Here is a 16,042-nt window from a genome sequence, read left to right as displayed (position 1 = left end):
CTTCATTTCTAAAGTTATGACATATTGTTTGATTTTACACACTTAACAGTCAAGACCCAAACAATCTACTTATTGTTACTTACATGTGATATGCCATATCCAATGGTCACAATACTTAGAAGGTAATCACTTCTCATTTCTGTTTCCTTTCCTCCCTCTCCTTTCTTCCTTTCTTTTCCATCTTTCCTTTTTTCCCAGTCTTCCTTCTCTTTCTTCTCCTTTCTTCCTTGCTTCCCTCCTTTCCTCCCTTTCACCATCCTTCTCTTTCCTTCCTAGCTTTCTTGTCCTTCCTTCATTCCTATCTTTTTATCTTTCCTTCCTTCTTAACTTCCTATCTTTCTTGTCCTTCCTTCCTATCTTGTTGTCTTTCCTTCCTTCCTTCCTTCCTTCCTTCCTTCCTTCCTTCCTTCCTTCCTATCATTTTGTCTATCCATCTATCCTTCCTTCCTTCCTTGCATCCTTTCACAAGAGAGAGTCCAGTAGGGGAAGCTAGGTGGTGTAGTGGATAAACCATCAGTTCTGGAACCAGTAGGACCTGAGTTCAAATCTGTCTCACATTTAATAATTGAAGATCAAGAGATGATCAAGGTGCAGAAACAAAAGGCATTAAAAAATTTAAAACAGGTGTACATACATGCACATACACACAATTAGGTCTATGTTCAAGGGACCAAAAGTGGAGAGGCATTTATAAAATGAGTGGATCCAAAGATACTATGGATCTTAGACATGATTTATCCAACCACCTCCTTTTCCAGAGAAGGAAATGCTTCCCAGAGCAGTTAAACATTCAGCCTGGTCACCATGACAGGAAGTATGTTTCAGAGCTTGGATCCAAAACCAAATCTTCTGATACCATGTTCCCACTCCTCCAATACAATTTGAGAAACACCTACTATGCCAAGTACTCTTTTCCCCACCCTGGTATGAAATGCTAGCAACATAACTTTTGAAATGCTGTAATTGCTTGTAACAAATTGGATGTTAACAGACAGGAAAAAAAATCAAAAGAAATAATGAGTCAAGCCAGCTAGTCTTCCCTCACAGACCAGAAAGTTTCACCATATTGCCATCACTTCAATAGACTTTAAAAGCCTGTCACATTATGGGAAAATTAGCCAAGTTTCTAAACTCTTTGGGGTACAATATTCATACCATTTAGGTCTTCATCATTAACAGGAGCTAAAAATTTTCAGTCATCATTTATTGTTAAGGGTAGATATCATTAAATTTTAATAGAGAGAGAAAACTGATGGGCAATGTGGAGGATAGATGTGGCATTCAATAATAATTATTTCAAATTCTATTTTATTCTAATATTTTTAACACAATCAAGCTAATGGACACTTCTGAAATTTTCTCTCTTCTCTTAGAAGCTAATTTTACAATTCTAAGTAATCCCATAAATAGATGTAGTCAGAAATGGAACATAGTTCATTGAAATTTATTATTGTTTAGCAGTTTTTCAGACGTGCCCAACACTTTATGATGTCATTTGGGGTTTTATTGACAAATAGACTGGAGTGACTTGCCATTTTCTTCTCTAGCTCATTTGACAGTTGAAGAAACTGAGGCAAACAGGGTTAAATGATATTCCTAGGATCACACAGCTACTAAGGTTAGATTTGAACTCATGAAAATAAGTCTTCCTTACTCCAGGGCTGGCATGGACCACATAGAGGAGGGGAAATGATTTCCACAGGAAGAAAAGATACTGTTGCTTAATTTTTCTTAAACGTAACAGAAAATGAACTCCAGATCTTGGTGACAACAGAGGAAACTATAAGTTTAAAATGTAACTCTGAAATTTTAAAACTCTGAGGTGACAGAACTTTGAAATGAAGGAAACAATGGTAGCGTAAGATTGTCCGATGATCACTTGGCCCAGTGTACAGTTGTGGGCCCCTTCTATAGAGGACTTTGGTGAAATATAAAATACACCACAAAAATAGTAAAGTAGATAGGAATCTTTAAGAATATATGTGTGAATGAATCTATGTGTACATTTGATATAAAATTCTATGTATATGATAAGGTAAGAAGAAAGGTGAATAGAAATGAATAGACAAAGATGTTAGCTGCTTAAGAAAAAAATGACTAGCTAGTTAATACTTCATGCATTTAGATTCATTTATTTATATAGTAGTTAAAGCATCAAGATTACTTGATTATCTTGATGTTTAATATTATCTTGGGCAATAAAAGAATAGAAAGCATGGAAATCAAATCAAGATGGGAGAAGAGGATGATTAGATATGGTTTTGCAAGTAGAGATTTTAACAAATATAAGCCATTCAAATATGAAGAACACCCATGCAGAAGATAGGGGTTCCATGATATCAGTCAATACTAGAAATAAATCAAAGGATAAGGAGTTAGGGATATTTATAAGGGAAAACTTTGCAATGATCAGAGTTGATAATCAAGGGAGGTATTAATCACAGACCAAAGAGACAATTGAACATCCTGTTCAAAGACTCTTGGGTTATGTTACACGGCTCTTAAGAGGCAATGTGGCATAGCAGACACAATGAAAATCAGGAAACTCTGTGTCCAAATCTTTTCTCTCACACTAGCTTAGTGGCAGTGGATAAATCGCTGGACATCTCTGGTCTTCAGGCAACTAGGCTCCCTATGATGGATCTAGTGAGTCAGAGATTACTTCTATCTAAAGGGAGGAAGTTTCTATCCTAGGGATTCCCTATGCTGGGAAAATCACAGATCCTTTCTATATTAAGGCATATGATTAATGATTATGTTTCTCCTCCATTCTCAAAGAAAACCATGATGGAGAGGTAATGCCACAACATGCAAATGAACTGGATTTAAGTGGGGAGCTGGAGGATGAGGGAGGTCTGTGTAAAATCATCAGTCTCAGGGCCAGTGGTCAGATGTGGATCAGGACAGCTAGTAACATTAACAACAAAAAGACATAGTCACACCAAGGATAAAGATTGAGAACAGAAGATAATAGCAGGAGGACAGATCTTTAAGGCAGGACTTGAACTCAAGTTTGCCCTTCTCTAATCCCATTTTTCTACCCAGGCAAGAGTTGGGTTCTTGGATTGTTTAATTTTCAGTCAAACTAGTAAACACTGAAAATAAAAGCTTGGTGTTTTGTTGATTTCTGGACTTTAAAAAAGTAATGGAGAAAGTGGTAAAATAATGCATATTAAGCTTAAAACCATTAGAGGTATGGGGGGGGTAGCTAAGTGGCACAGTGGAAAGAGAACTGGTCTGGAGTCAGGAGGACCTGAGTTCAAATTCAGATACAGACACTTAATACTTACTTAGCTGTGTGACCTTGGGCAAGCTAAGTGACCACTGCCTTGCCAAAAAAGCTAAAATAAAAACACAGGGTTGGAGGTGCTTGACCATAACTATTTAGTACAAGAGTTTTATTTTGTATGTGTATGTAATGGAGCATATGTATTTGTATGTTTATGTGAGGGAGGGGGAAAATAGGGGGAAGATGGTTAGGAGAGAAAAAACATTGATTGGAAAAAAGTGAAGGGTACATTTTTCTTTCCAAAGTTCTGAGGGGCAGCTAGGTGGCACAGTGGATGGAGCATGGGCCCTGAAATCAGGAGGACCTGAGTTCAAATCCATCTTCAGATACTTAATAATTGCCTAGCTGTGTAATCTTGGACAAGTCATTTAACTCTACTGCCCTAAATAAAAAATTAAAAACAAACAAAAACAAACAAACAACAAAAAAGGTCTGGTTGTAAAACTTTTGCCAGTATACTCATGCTACTAGGTCATACCATTAATTATTATTTTATTAAAATGAGGAAATAAAGTTTTAAATGTTGCAAACATATTTTATCTATTTTTAATAAGTCTTATCTTCTTAAACTTCTTTTGTTTCTGATACATCTATTTGCTGAGAATCTCTGAAAATGTTATCTGTTTGGATTGATCATTAAGACCCCAGTCTTTGGGATCAGAAACAAGGCAGAATCTCCCTTGAAAGCTTTTAGTTGTCCTTCCTCAAATCCAGAGGTTCTCTTGGCAATACTCCAGAGGTCAGGTTGGAAATCTCCAGCTAAATAATGACTCGGGACCAGGATCTCAAGATGGAAGCAAAGGTGATCCGCTCCCTGCTGGGCTATGGAAGAATTAACCCAGGCATGTTCACAGAATGGTCTCCGAGCTGCACAACCAAGCTAAGGAGCTGGCACAGAATACATTCCCCTTCACAGGAAAGCCATGCATCCCACTCTGTTTTCTCTGATAGGCTCCTTTCCAAATAATGATGGCTCAGCCACTCCGACTATGGTGGAAATAGGAGCAATTTGGTGTCATTTTGTCAAGACACTTTTTAAGCCAGGATCCAGGAAGGAGCAGTGAGGCTTTCCAAATAGAAAAAGAAAAATATTTTATTTCAGTTATGAAATTGAGCAAGATAGCTATTTGACCAAAGAGAGTGGCAACTGGAACCTTGGAAAAAGGGACGCTTCATTCATATTGGTAACTACCGAATATATCGAAAGAGCATTTACTGGAGTCATGATAAGAATTTTAGAATCTGAAAAAAAGCTATTCAAATATAGTTTATAGTTTTACAGAAGAAGACTTAAGATAAACAATAAATTTCAAATGGGAATCTAACAAAAATGATATTTTTTAATGACCTCATCAAACTACTGAGAGACTCTATTCTTGACCACACAGAATCAATTCACTGAAGGGAAATGAAAGGAGACAGTCTCTTCTAGCCTCTCCTCTCCTCTAGCCTCTCCTAATCACACTTCAACTCATCCCTACTAGATATATTTAAAGAAAGATGCGGGTAGACATAAATACTGGAGCTGAGCTCAGAGACCATCTCAGACTGGGATTAAATGTGTGGCCCTGGTTTTCTGAGTCCTGTGTGTAAAGAGAGCATAATAATCATATCTAACTCCTAAAGTTGCTATGTGGTTTCAATGAAAGAGCCATTGCATTCCATAAAGTACTCATAAATGTTACATATCATTAACAGTAAAGTGGAAATAACCCGGTTTCAAATTCTATATTAAAGTTTTCCTGTGTCATCTTGGGTAAGTCTCAACCTTCCTGGGGTTCAGTTTCTTCATTTGTAAAATAAGAGGGTCATACTATGTCCCCTAAGGACAATTCCAGATCTAGATCTATAATAATATTGCTGCTGTTGTTTGTGTGCTGATATTGGCATTGTTACTGTTGTTGACAGTAAAATCTGTGATTTTATTTATATAGGCAAATCTTAATTAAGAAATTTTCCAGGGCAGCTAGGTGACATAGTGGATAAAGCACCAGCCCTGGAATCAAGAGGACCTGAGTTCAAATCAGACCTCAGACATTTAATATTTACCTAGCTGTGTGACCTTGAGCAAGTCACTTAAGCCCCACCCAAAGAAACTTTCCAAGAATGTGGATCCATAAATATTCTGCAACTCACAGGCTTAGAAAGTTGTCCAAAACCCTAAGAAGTTAAGTGACCTCAGGGTAACACAATCAGGGTATGACAGGAATAGGACTTGAACCCAGATCTTTATAACAAAAAGATCTTATCTTGACCTACTATGCCACATTGCCTCTAATACTATCATTATGAAGTAGATGAAGGTGACTTCAGAAAAGCCTGGAAAAACTTGCACAAACTAAGGGAGCTAAGTGAAGTGAGCAGAATCAGGGGAACATTGCAAATGTTAACAGCAAGATTGAGAGAGGAACAACTATGATGGACACAGGTCCTTTCAGGAGTTCATTGGTCAAGGACAATTCTGAGAGAGCTGTTGTGCAAAAAGTCATCCATAATCAGGGAAAATGGAATCAAAATTGCAGAGCAAAGTTCACTATGTTCACTTTTTAAAACTTCTTTTATGTTTTTTCTTTCTTATGTATTTTTTACTCATTTAATTCAAATTCTTCTCTCAAAACATAACTTATAGTAATATGATAAACACGATATATTATTTATACAACTTATATCAATTTGTTCACTGCCATGGGAATGGGGGAGGTAAGGGAGGGTGGTAGAAAAATGTGAAACGCAAAAGATTGCAAAATGTTGAATGCTGAAAACAAGCTTTGCATGTAATACAAACCAACAATATAAATGAATAAATGAAGAAAGAAAAAGAAAGAAAGAAAGAAAGAAAGAAAGAAAGAAAGAAAGAAAGAAAGAAGAAAGAAAGAAAGAAAGAAAGAAAGAAAGAAAGAAAGAAAGAAAGAAAGAAAGAAAGAAAGAAAGAAAGAAAAAGAAAACTTAGATGAAGGCAATACCTCAACACAAATTCTCTTCCTAACATTTTAGGGAAAGAAAATTCATACATTATAATGTAGTAGTAGAATTCAGAACAGAAGACCAAAGTTTGAATTCTGACCTGCTAGTGACCCACTATGTGTGACATTGGGCAAGTCCCTTCATCTGTCTAATCTCATCTATAAAATTAGGAAGTTTTTGGAAAAGGTGTCCACCGAGATCTCTTCCAAAACAAAGTCTAATTATCTTAAAACTTACAGGCTATAATTACAAAATAGATAGATGGAAGAAAAAAACATTTATTAAGTTCTTAATATTTATCAAAAAGGAAAAAAAGCAGGGTAACAAAGTGGCACTGCTGTGGATAGAGTGGTGGACCCAGAAACAGGAAAAGTCTACCCTCAGATACTTATAAACTGTATGACTCTGAGTAAGCCATTTCACCCTATTAGCCTCAGTTTCCTCATCTGTAAAAGAAAGTGGAGAAAGAAATGGTAAACCACTTCTGTATCTTAGTTAAGTAAACCTGAAATGGGCTTCCAAAGAGTTGGAGTAAACTGAAATGATTGAACCATAAATGGGCCAAAAGTTCTCCTAGAAGATAGGAACAAAAGTACAATTCTACTTTCAAGAAGCCTATGTTCTAAATGATAAAGAAAAGGAAGTGATGGGTGGGTGCACTTAAATGAATGTTACTGGGATGGTGAATGGAGCCATAATGAATAAGAATGATGCAACTATTCCAAGAACCAGTGCAGAGCTGATTCATCATTGAGGGTCACAATCAACAAACCCCCCACAAAGAATCAATCAAGTAGCCATTTTGGAAAATGATACAACAATGGCCCATTAAAAATTAATTTTCCTTGCCACTCCAATGACAGTTACAAAGGGGAAAAATAAAATAATCATTAGAGATTAGATGGGAAAAACTGTTTAAAATATCCATCAAGGCCTTATTAATATTCAGAACTTTACTCAGACACATTCCCCCAACGTTATGATCATTTAATTGTTTTGGTTCCAAGATTTTACCCACATCATTTTTCAAGTGGGGAAAAGTGATTTCAGAATCTTCAGAAAGATAGTCTTTTATGAGATGTACTTAACAATGCACCATCATTTCTGGTATATGTAGCATTCAATCAGGATTCTTTTTTAAGAGAACATCATAACTAAAGATTTTCTTCACTCATTTCATCAAAGGAAGCAAAAAAGCCATGTTACTGCTAATGGCAAAACTAAGGAACAGCCAACATGAAGCAAAGTTTAACCACATAAGAGTCATTTGGACTGAGGTGAGTGTGCAATTATTCCTCCTTTAATGCAGTAGTCTATTGATCCACTAACTTTTCCTGGACAGCTCCCACTGAAGGAGTTCAGGCCCTGGACAGAAGTTTCTCCACTTCATATACTTACAAAACAGAAAGGCAACTACTGCAACAAGATGCCCAATCCCACCCTTCTTGCACTGATTCATCAGAGATGCAGGGCAGGAGACTGACCCAATATCATCTAGTATTCCTGAGACTATTCTCTACTAGCCAATTACATCATGGAAAAGAAAAAAAAAAACAAAGAGAATTGAGAAAGAGGAATCAGGACAAAGCCTGGATGCACTACATCAATTCCATACCTACACCAAAATAATTAATAATATTTATTTCAATAAAAAAAGAGCACAGAAATTGAAAACTCAATAGGAAAAGGCATCAGGAAGAAGACCCAAAATAATGAATAAATACTATAAGATAAAAGAAAATGAAAAGAAATCTTCAAAAGGGAAGAACAAAACTGCAACAATGAAACTTCCAAAACAGACCATACATGTGTCTCCAATGCTCTAATGTTATATAGAAATGTAGCAAAATGAATCAAAGGAACATCTGATAGTTATAAAACTGAAGATTAAATTGCTGAAAGAAGCCAATAAAGCAAATCTGAGAAATAAAGTATATAATAGTAAAAACTCAGTGGGACAGTGAGGAGAGGCTCGTGTATTTTTGAAGTTTGTAGAGATGAAAATAATACTAATAATAAAACTTTTAAATGGAAGTATTAGAAGATAATCTCAGACCTCTACAAACCAAAAGAAGACAAGAACATAATCATGACCTTCCAGGAAAAAAACACAAAGAATCTGAATAACATATTCTTTCAAATAAAAAGAAGAAAAGAAAATTGGGGGACAGCTAAGGTAGCATAGTGAATAGAGCACCAGCCTTGGAATCAGGAGGACCTGAGTTCAAATTTGACCTCAGACACTTAATAATAGCCTAGCTGTGTGGCCTTACTTAACCCCCATTGCCATATACATATATATATATATATATATATATATATATATATATATGAAAATTGTCTGAAAGTAATGAAAATAAACTAACTGATTAGATTGTTGGCAAAGAGGATCCTAGAATTTCAAAGATGAAGCCAATTCAATGAAGAAAAGAAAGAAAAGATTAGAATAATACATGTCCAAAAAAATGCTGAATAAATTAGACTGGACCCCAGGATTAACTAACCTGCAAAAGGAATCAAACCATGATGGTTCTTCAAAGAAGTCAGAAACCTTAACTCTTTCTAAATAGAGTTTGTCTTATCATCATATATTTTTACATGCCCTACAACTATTTCTGTGGTTCCAAACGTATAAAATTCCTGCAAAAATTCCATATGCAGAATTAAATAAATCATAAAAATATATAAATAATATGATCCCAAAGAAAACATATATGAGCTCATTTGTGAGCCAAAAACTCTATATATTCAAAAAGGTGAGTTATTAGTCCCTGACTGCTCTTCAATAAATAGGAGCTATTATCACAATATGACAATATCACAAAATTCCTATGCTTAGTTGCTTTTAAGACATCAATGAGCAATAAACAAAGACTTAAAGAGTAAAAAAAGACCCCAATCTGATAAAAGAACTCTTCTCTGAATTTGTCCATCAATTTAACTGTTATTGAGTACATCCCACTTTATTTAGTTGATACATCTCTATTGTTTTTGATAAATCTGTATTGTTTTGTATACTGGCTTTCCTTAGAGACATACACTTTTGTTTAAACTGAAGTAAATGCTGAGCTTCCTATGAAGCATTTAGAGTACTTTAAAGTTTGGCCTTAATCTACCTTTCGAAACCAATTACACATAACTGGCCTTCATGCACTTTACTCATTGTCCCTGAAGATGACAGATCATCTCCTCCATCTTTTCCAGTCTATGTATTGGCTATCCCTTATTCCCCATGCATGTAGAATACTCTACCCCTTCTCTTTCACTTCCTAAAAACTCTGCCTTGCCGCAAGATTCTGTTCTAGGTCCATCTCTTATACAAGCCCATTCCTGATTCTCTGTAATTCATCAAAAACTTATTTTTCACATGTATTTCACATGTATGAAAGATCATAGCTCTGGAGTTTGATGGGACTTCAGAGGCTTGCCAGACCAAACCCCTCACTCTTCAATGTAACTAAAACTCAAGGAGATCAAATGATTTCTCCCAATGACACTGTACATGGCTACCTTATATACATGCTATTTCCTAACAAACAGAATATAAGATACTTGAGGGTAAGACTAATTCTGCTTTTTTATATTGTCCCTGCCCCCCCCCCAAATTTCCTTTCATTATTGAGCAGTCACATCATAGACATCTGCTGGACTGAACTGATGATTCAATTCTTCCCTACTTTTCTCCCAGAGAACTTCTCTCCCACCTCTAACATATTAGCAACTAGTTTTACCACTGCCCTGACACAGTGTCACCCCAGAACAGTTCACAAAATTTATCTACACAACAACCAATTTGAAAGCTTCTGATCTCTGATATGAGGCCACTTTGTACTTCAGACACAGTGGACCCTTAACCACCTGATACACTAGTAATTTATTAAGTAGGTTCTGAAGGGGGACAAAAAGGATGACACTCTCTGCCTTCAAGAGCCTATTGAACCTCAAGAGAAAATAAATCACTTGGTCCTGTTTGAGTCTCTTCAGAAAAGCACAGAAAGTGCTGCTTTGGAATAAAATAATTGAAAGAGTGTCTTTCCCACACAAGTCTCAGAAAGAACACTTATTTAAAAGGGGGGAAGGGAAGCTGTGGTAGAGAAAAGTCATTAATTCTTCTTAAGTTACTTAATGATTATTGATTTTATTCTATCTAAAATTGCTTTTTTAGATCCCCTTTTGATCCCATTAGAGATAATTTCTAACTGGAAGAAAGAAATAAATAAAACTCATCTTAGTATGGTACTTTTTGTTTCATCATTGTCCGCCCTCCTCTGCCCCCTCCCTCCACCCCAGTTTTATTGTATGAACCATCCTTACTTTAGCTATATTATATTCATGCAAAATGATGGGGAAAAGAAAGTCTCTTCTACTCCAATGATTTCATCGGTCTGGGGCAGAAGGGTCAATCAAGGGATCAAAGGTGACATGGCCTGAACCAGATTAAATTATTAAATAATTTCCATAAACCAAAAACAAATTAATTAATTAATGAGGATTTGGTTGGGAAATTCCAGGATCTGACACCGACAGCATCTCCCCCAACTTGAGTCTCAGGGAACTCTGAGTCTACCAGATAGAGTCTGGTTGTCACCTGTCTACCACACCTACAGAAAAACAGGTCATTGATACATTGTCTATCAAACACAAAAGACACTAAGAGAAGAAAACAATCACTGTGGATTAAGTGAAAAGAAGTAACTGGAGCAAAAGTGAACATCATGAGAGTGAAAAGGCATGAAATGGAGTTGGGGTTCTCTGGAGGAGAAAGTCAACCAAAGTGAGGTCTTGTACCACCTTGGCTTGATTTTCTTCACCAACTTCAGAGCTTCAAAAGTATTCTTTTTCTAAAGGTCAGTGGGAAATAGCACCATGCCAACAAGAACATGACAACTGATAGGACAAAAAGCTGGTAGCATTTATTGGGGGGGGGGGCAGGAATATGGTTATTTGGAGAGATGGCTCCAAGTGGTGTAACACAACTATTTCAGAATCCCAGAAACCTAGAGATTTTTCCCTCTTGTTCAACCATGCCTGCCTCAAAAAATTCTTTTAAACTAGCAGACTGACTGATAGAAAAACTGAAGAAGGAGAAAAGAGGACTTTGTTACAAGCCACACAAAGAAAATACAGTCTTAGAAAAGAAGTCTTTATTCAATCAGCCAGCCTGCTTCTTGTTAACTGGAAGAGAATGAATCTGGAATGTACAAGTGAAAAGTAATCAAGTAAAACAGATGCCTGGGACAGTGGCTGATAATATTGATTGTTTTCCCTACTTGGTACCACTGGATGGGTGTGTGATCTCTGTCATCACCCCTTCTCCTTCAACACCTGACTGATCTCCCAAGTACTTGTAAAAACAAGTCAGGTGTGCAGTGCAGGAGGAACAGCAAGAAATGAATAATGAGCTGGACTGACGTGATAGAAAAACCATATTTTCCATCTTATTTTTAAATAGTGCAGGGTTGCCCCACACACGGTGCTTTGCCTAACCCTTTTAGCCTAATTTCTCTTGAAATCAGCTAGGATGGGAAGATGGTACCACCATAAGGAGTCAGGAGGAGAAAATGTGTCCTTTCCTTTTGTCTTAATTAAACATTAGCTGATAACTTGTTCAAATCTCCAAATGTTGGACTCAATGGTGAATGAGCCTTGACTAGGCAGCACCAATGACAAATTTCTCATTTGATCCTCACAACAAGCCTGGTTTCATCATTATTATGATTATTATGATTATCATTATTGTTGTTGTTGCTGTTCCCCACTTGACCTGTGCAAGGCCACACAACTAGCAAGTTTCTGCAGTCATCTCTGAACTCAGGGCTACCTGAATCCCAGATCACAGTTCCATCCACTGAACCACTTGGCTTCCTTCAAAAATGTCTCAACTCCCTTTAAGCAAAGAATCCATGAATAGTTGAAGTTGCTCTTCCTTAAAAAAGGCTAAAGAGTGAGCCTAAGTAGGCAGTTTCTACCAGTAAACTTCTCAGGAGTGCAGCAGTTGCCTCTCACCTAATTTGAAATTCAGAATAGCCCTTGGAGACTGCTGAAGTCTAAGGACCCCATCTAGCAGGGAGTGACCTCTACGGTAATCATTCACTTTCTGGAAACTAACCTTAGTCAAGAATCTCATTCCTGACCCACGTGGGCAGTAGCAGAAGCCAGAAGGCTAGCAGGAAAATAAGCTAAAGACAGAATGCTCCAAGGAATATCATCATTTCTGCAGAACCCCAAGCATTTTTCCCTTTGGGTTCAGCCAAATGAACTCTAAAATATATGGAGGATCTCATTTCAAAACTGTCTGAAAAATCTGGGATGGTGACAGTTGCTGCTGGTCAACATTTTAAAAACACGGAGCCTTCCTTTTGTATTCCCTATGGCTATGCACACAATAGTAAACCACAGACTTTGAGTATGTGGGCATAATGAAATCTCTTAAGGTCTAAGATCTACAGAACCATATAGAAGGGAAGAAAAGACTTTATGGAAGGTAGTAAAGGCACATTTTCCTCTTTGATGGTACTCTGGATCTCATTTACCATTGTGTCTATATTATCAAAATAAAAGAAGCCATCATTAGAATTTAGGTTAGAGCAGAATAGAATTTTGGTTAGATATTATTGAACTCAAACCCATCAATTGAAGAAACAGAGAAATGAAATGCCTTGTCTATGATCATGAAATTAGTTGTTCCAGACCCAGCAATCTTTCCATCACCCCATGCTGAGGAGGAATTTGGACATCCAATGAGGAATTTCTACATGTATGAACCCCTCCTGCTTTCAAGATAGAAACTATCCCATCGCATCACTACAAGTTTCAAAACTTTAGAATCTAACAAATACTTAGCAAATTACAACTCAGTGTCTAGAATTACATATCAGAAGTTTTGAAAATAAATAAATGACAAATTGCTCTACCACAAATACAGACCTCTAAAAAAGTCCCTAAGAATTCAGCAAATGAACTAGACTGAAGCCTGAGAATCATCGCAGACAAAATATTTTCCCATAATGATGTGAAAATAAATTAAAGAATATTGGGGGTGGGGGGGGGAGAATCAAAGTCACTTGGGAACTGGTTCATCTCCAACACTGCCTTCTAATGGAATTGTTCCAAAGATGGTTTCAGTGAACCTATAAAAGATACTTTTGATTATTTTTATTCAATCATTAAACAATAGGCACTTTAAACCTATGGAGTATGGCATTAATCTGAAAAGAATAATAGTATATTGTTAAATCTTTCTGGTTCATTTCTATGTAACTATATAAATATAAATTGAATATAACATACAAAATATGCAATAACCTATTAGATATAATATAATATTAAAACAATATAAGCTGAAAATAAGAATACTGGATTCCAAGTCAAAGGATTTGGATTCAAATTCTGCTCTGCTGCTGCTCTGTCACAATCTGTGCTTTTGGTCAAATTCATCTCTCTATAAAATGAGAAGAATGGATTAGATGCCTTCTGAAGTTCCTTTTTACACTAAAGCTAGGATCCTCTGACACAGAGATATTCATATAAAACTTGCAGACTTTCAAAGGACTTTACATGCATTCTCTAACTTGTTTCTCACAGGTACCCTGTAAGGGAGGGATGATGACGATGATGATGATGGTGACCATTTTGCAGGTGAGCAAAAAGGTCTCAGAGATGAAATTAAATGTCTTGCCCTATGGCTATGCACGCAATAATAAACCACAGACTTTGAGTATGTGGGCATAATGAAGTCTCTTAAGGTCTAAGATCCACAGAACCATATAGAAGGGAAGAAAAGACTTCATGGAAGGTAGTAAAGGCACATTTTCCTCTTTGATGGTACTCTGGACAGCCAAGTATCAGAGTCCAAAGTTTCCTGACTATGAGAGTCCAGCAGGTTATCTATAATAACTTGGGTTACATAAACAAGAAAAAGTCACTTATCTATCTCTGCTCTGGTCATTCTCCAAAATTCTACATTATAGTGGAATCACCCATCTGCATTATGAAAGAAGCTTCCACATAGGAAGCTGCTCACGTGAAGATGCTTAAGGTCCAGATTTAGGGGGAAAAAAATCCAATGAAAATCAACAAACTAAGCCCATCAGTTGATTTGTGAATGGGAGCCCTTAAGCCTGGAGGAGAAGTATTCACTCTGAAGGTCTAAAGAGCAGGTAGAAAAGAAGGTTCACTATGTACTGACCTTCAAACTACATGACAGCTACAGCTGATTCATTTACAACTGGTGTTGGGGCTGAGACAGGAAATGGAACCTGCTCTGATTGAAATCACATCCATGTGGCTGGCACTTCATTCAGCTCTTCCGACCTGCCGGCCATTTCTGTAACTTCATTTCTCTCTGCTCATTTAGTTGAGCTGAACAAAGAGTAAAAATGAACCTCACATCATTCTACTTGTTTAATTAGCAGCTATGGATATTTGCCTTCTTCTTTCTAAAATATTTAATGCTAATTAAGCATTACCTATTTAACACTGCTCCCTCGGCAAAGCGCTTTACAAATTAACTAATTAATCCAGAGAACAGCCGGGGAGATGAGGTAAGTGATGTTTTTCTTCATCTGAAAGGAAGAATATGTTCAGGGTTGGGACATGTTGTTCAAGGTTGGAGAATTTGAAAGAATGGTACAGCCCTCCTAAGTGTTTCTTATCAAGACCCCAGGCACCTGCCCAGGCTCCTTTTCTTATATAAACAAGCAACTCTAGGACACTCCACTTTTGCCTCTTTGGTATTTTGAACTTTAAAGCCAAAGAACTTTCCAAAGCTTCTCCTTTAGATATATCTAAGATTTGTTCAGTATGTCCCCTAGAGGCTGAGCAAAGCCTGAAATGTGACTTAAAACGCTACGTCAGGAAAAGCTTCCTAACAATTTGAGTTGTCCAAAAGCAGAACAGATTTTGGATTTCCAAAATCAGTGATGATCAGAGACTCAAGAACCACTTTTCAGGTATGTTAAACCTGAGGGTTCCTTTTAAGCCTAGGTAACTCTTGGGTGTCTTAGTACTTTCGCTTTATAATATTGTTGCTACTACATAAATTGTTGTCCTGGTTTTCATGACTCCGTCTGCATCAGTTCATACAAATCTTCTCAGAAACCATTCCCTTTATCATTTCTTACAGCATCATAACTTGCCACTACATTCAAATACCAATTGATCACAGTGTAACCTGCAAAGTGTTGACTTGCATCATGATTGGCCCAACTCAATTTTTGACCATACATATCTTTAACAATATCAGGTTTCTTGCATTTAAATCATTAAGGAAAATATAATTTAATTTAATCAACATTTTTAAAATACTTGTTACATTTCCTGTTACAATACAATATACCAAGGGCATAAAAAACTGAAACAAAAACAGACCATGACCCTCAAAGAGTTCATATTCTAGTGAGGAAGACAATACAGCATACACACACACACACACAGAGAGAAATGATGGCTAAAAAGCAGAACATAGGTAATGAAAGAGAAAAGACATTGGAGTTCAAATGATTATAGACAAAAATTATCTTTAGAACTGCATTTATCAAAAAATGCTTGATGCATCATCAAAAGCATGAAAAACACCTTGGTGGAAAAGATTCTTTTTAGTACCAATTGCTCTAGCTTATCCAATATTTTCATATGGTAAAGGAAAAAAACAATAAATATAGTGGGATATTGTCTTCTCTATATCTTTCCATTGTGCTACATTTGCCTCTTTGCAATGGTATCACATAATGTAACTGCTGAAAGAGATCTCAGTTACCACTTAGTTCAGCACCTTCCAAAAAAGAATAC

The 16,042-nt window shown here is 36.6% G+C and overlaps 1 protein-coding gene across 21 annotated transcripts in view; it reads right to left on the bottom strand.

Annotated features, from left to right (window-relative positions):
* MAGI1 (membrane associated guanylate kinase, WW and PDZ domain containing 1) overlaps positions 1 to 16,042 on the bottom strand; it is a 682,760-nt gene that overhangs the window by 414,845 nt on the left and 251,873 nt on the right. The window lies entirely within an intron of this gene.

Source organism: Macrotis lagotis, chromosome 8 (genome assembly GCF_037893015.1).
Source record: "Macrotis lagotis isolate mMagLag1 chromosome 8, bilby.v1.9.chrom.fasta, whole genome shotgun sequence".
NCBI lineage: Eukaryota > Metazoa > Chordata > Mammalia > Peramelemorphia > Peramelidae > Macrotis > Macrotis lagotis.
Note: the sequence above shows the minus strand (reverse complement) of the source record. Positions and strands in the feature narration are given on the sequence as shown.